Consider the following 4076-nt stretch of genomic DNA (forward strand, 5'->3'; position numbering starts at 1 on the left):
CCCCGGTGCGTAATGTTCCCCTTCCTGTGTCTAAGTGATCTCATTGTTCAATCCTCACCTATGAGTGAGAACATGCAGTGTTTGGTTTTCTGTTCTTGTGATAGCTTGCTGAGAATGATGGTTTCCAGCTGCATCCATGTCCCTCCAAAGGACACAAACTCATCCATTTTTATGGCTGCGTAGTGTTCCATGGTATATATATGCCACATTTTCTTAATCCAGTCTGTCACTGATGGACATTTGGGTTGGTTCCAAGTCTTTGCTATTGTGAATAGTGTTGCAATAAACATACGTGTGCATGTGTCTTTATAGCAGAATGGGAAATCCTGTCATTTTCAACAACATGGATGAACTTGGAAGACATTAGGCTAAGTGAAATAAGGTAGGCACAGAAAGATACTGTATGATCTCACTTATGTGGAATCTAAAAAAGCCAAACTCACAGAAGTGGAGAATAGAATGATGGCTACTGGAGGCTGGGGGATACAGGGAAGTAGGGAGGGAATAGGGAGATATTGGTCAAAGAGTACAAAGTTTCAGTTAAACAGGAAGAATAAGTTTTTGAGGTCTATTGCACATTATATAATAATGTATTATATATTTCAAAAAACCTAAGACAGTAAATTCCAAATGTCTCACCACAAAAACAGAGGTGCTAGATATGCTAATTAGATTGATTTAGTAATTCCTTTTTGTATACATATATCAAAACATCACATTGTACCCCATAAATGTATATTATGATTTGTCAATTAAAATAATACTAATGAAAATCAATAATTACTAAAATATATAAATAAAAGTAGTTAATATTGTCTTAAAAACAAATACATCAATCCTTTATTTTATGGTTAGAGCTTTCTGAGTCTTGTTTTTCCACATCCTGAAGCCTTAAAGGCAATCACCTGTATTACCTTCAAAAAGCTTTTCCACTTTGCCATTCACACTTAGGTTTATGACAGCCTAGAATTATCTTTTCTATATAGTGTGAGAAAAGAGTCCTATTTCACTTTTTCCTTTATGGATATCAAATTGTCCTGGCATTATTTATTGAAAAGATAGCCTTTTTCCAATATTTATATATTCCTATACATAAATATTGTATAACTTACTGTATATTGTATAACATATATATATACTTATATACTAATATACACATATGAATAGATACCTGGGTTATGTCTCCTGTCCCATTGGTCTACTTTTCAGTCTTCATGCCAATATCACACTATCTTAATCATTATAAATTTACAAGTCTTGATAGTGAGTAGGGCAAGTTTTCTCAAGCTTTTTTTTTTCCTTCAAAGGTCTCTTAATTATTCTGTCATTAATTTTAGTATCCGTTTTTCTTCAAGGGTGTCTTAACTATTCTCAGTCTTTTAATATTAGTATTTTTAGGTTAATTTTAGAATAAGTTTGTCAGATCCTGGAAAATACCTGACTGGTATTTTGTTTTGTTTTCATGTCAGATAGTTAATGTGCCTACATCATAACAAGGTTTGAGGGAGGCACATCTCATGTATGAGGGTGAAAACCCAATCATCACTTAGGAACTACAAAAGGATCTGCCTGGTAGTTTGACTGGGGTTGCACTGAATCTACAGATGCATTTGGAAGAACCAACATCTTCATACTCCGTGTGAGCTTGAAAAATAATATGCATTCTATGCTTGTTGATGGCAGACCTCTATATGTGGACATTAAGTAGTTTTGTTAGCCATGCTGTTCAAATTGTCCACACTATTAATAATTTTTGTCTACTGCCTCTATCAATTACTGACAGAGGTATTTTATCATATCCCATTATAATTACAGACTTGTCTATTTCTCTTTGTAGTTCTATCAATTTTTGATTTATGTATTTTAGGCATATTATTAGAAGCATAGAAATTTAAAACTCTGATCAAGTCAAATTTTTTAAAATTCAAAAGCAAAGAACTAGCAACTATAAAAAGTGGTAACAAACTTGAAAAAAAAAAAAAGCTAGAAGTTCCAGAATTGGGGAAAAAGGCAATAACAAAAGTTAAGAATTCAATGGATTGCTTTAATCTCAAATTAGATACAGCAGAAGAATTATTAAACTAAAAATTAGGTTAAAAGAATCTATCAAGATGAAGTATGGACAGCAGACAAAAGGATGGAAAATATAGAGAAGTAGGTAAGAGACATAGAATATGCAATGTGAATATGCAACACGCAATTAATTGTTATTCCCAAAAGAGAAGCAAAAGCAATATTTGAGAATATAAGATAGAGAATTTTCCAAAATGGATTAATTTAAGAAGCCTAGAGGGCTTAAGTCGACCAGGACCATCTTAATCCAATTTCAAGGCTTGGGGTTTTCTGATCTACCCAGAGGACTGGAAGCTCAGTTGTGGGAGCTTTTATTCCTGATTAACTCCTACTTGCCAGGGTGAAATCCTTGATGGGTTCTGAATCCTTTTTTTTTTTTTTTTTTTTTTTTTTTTCTGAGACAGAGTCTCGCTGTGTCGCCAGGCTGGAGTTCAGTGGTGCGATCTCGGCTCACTGCAAGCTCGGCCTCCTGGGTTCAAGCCATTCTCTGGCCTCAGCCTCCACAGTAGCTGGGACTACAGGGGGCGCACCACCACACCCAGCTAATTTTTGTATTTTTAGTAGAGACGGGGTTTCACCATGTTGGCCAGGATGGTCTCAATCTTTTGACCTCGTGATCCACCCGTCTCGGCCTCCCAAAGTGCTGGAATTACAGGCCTGAGCCACCGCGCCCGGCCAGGTTCTGAATTCTTACTGTTTTTCTCTCTAGTCCCAGAAATCTGCCAAAGTGCAGCTCAGAACCTCAGATACTCTATCAGCTAGTGACCATTGAGAAAAATGAAACCACCCTGTATTTCTAGCAGAGAAGGATTTAGTTGTTTATAATCAGAGAATTGGTTGTAAAAATGTTGCAAGAACTAGAGAAGTGAAAGGGAAAGGAAATACCACCCAGAGATCAAGAAACCGACTTATCCCCTGGGTTATAGCCCACCAACCCACAAGATTGCCACTGCTCCTGGCACTGCTATTGAAAATGACCTACCACTTCTAATCAGAAGCTCCAGAGTTAACCCCATCAATGCTGCAGAAACCAACACCAAAGTTGTTGGAGCCTACAATAAGTCACTGTCAGAAGTGGAAAAATGGCTTATTTCTCTCCTCATCCAATCAACCTAAGACCACAGGGGCGACGCTATAGTTCGACAAAGACAGATTTATTAGGCTGTTGCAATGAGGGAAACACCAAAGGAACCATGGAGCATCTCACCAAACACCAGGCAAGACAGCGTTATTACAGGATTTGGGGGAAGTGTACAGTTTAGATGAAATTAAAGTGAAGCAGTGTTTGAATAGGCTTAAAGCAAAACAAGGCTGTGTGTAAAGAGTCAATATCATATCTGGACTGCAAAGTGGATCAGAGTCCTGTTTCCTTAGAAACTAAAAAGTGAAGATATATGTGATATGTTGTGTCTAGAAATCACTTATCTGAAACTCAGCATACAGATTGGTTATCAAGGTTGCTTCTCTATATCAAAGAGGCTCAGATCCTTCAGGGAAAACTGAGATGTGTTTCATTCTTACAGATATAATTTCAAACCACAAATGATTTTAGGAAAAGGTTTTTTCCAGTGAGTAAGAAAGCAATCTTGATTTAAAGAAGGTATTATGATACTTTACAACTGCAGCATGGCCTTAGAGAAATATTGTTTCCCATTAACTTTACACTTTGGCAGTTTTCTGGAACTAGAGAGAAAAACATTAAGAATCCAGGACCCATCAAAGGCTTTACCTGTGGCTGTTGCCCTAGCCTGTTGAATGGCAGGACAGACTGTTACTTTCTCAATCTGGGTTCACTGTTACATTCTCATCCCTTTCTTCCATTTTCAGTCTTCCTCTAGTGTTTCCCATTGCCAAAGCCTAACTAGAACTCAGCTGGCAAGAAAGTCTGGGAAAAGTAGTTTTCAGGCTTGTTGCCCTGAGATACAAAGCAAAGAGATGAAATGGAGCTGAGAGCCAAGAGGAAAAACAACTCACAGAATATATCTTTTCAAGTTCAGTAAATG

General features: G+C 37.0%; 1 non-coding gene across 1 annotated transcript; it reads right to left on the reverse strand.

Annotated features, from left to right (window-relative positions):
* Positions 1–1463: 1463 nt before the first annotated feature.
* On the reverse strand, positions 1464–1565 carry LOC114673899 (small nucleolar RNA U13). The gene has a single exon (XR_003724749.1). It is a non-coding gene; the product is annotated as a small nucleolar RNA U13 (small nucleolar RNA).
* Between the last annotated feature and the right edge of the window lie 2511 nt (positions 1566–4076).

This window comes from Macaca mulatta, chromosome 18, assembly GCF_049350105.2.
Source record: "Macaca mulatta isolate MMU2019108-1 chromosome 18, T2T-MMU8v2.0, whole genome shotgun sequence".
In the NCBI taxonomy this organism is placed as follows: Eukaryota; Metazoa; Chordata; class Mammalia; order Primates; family Cercopithecidae; genus Macaca; species Macaca mulatta.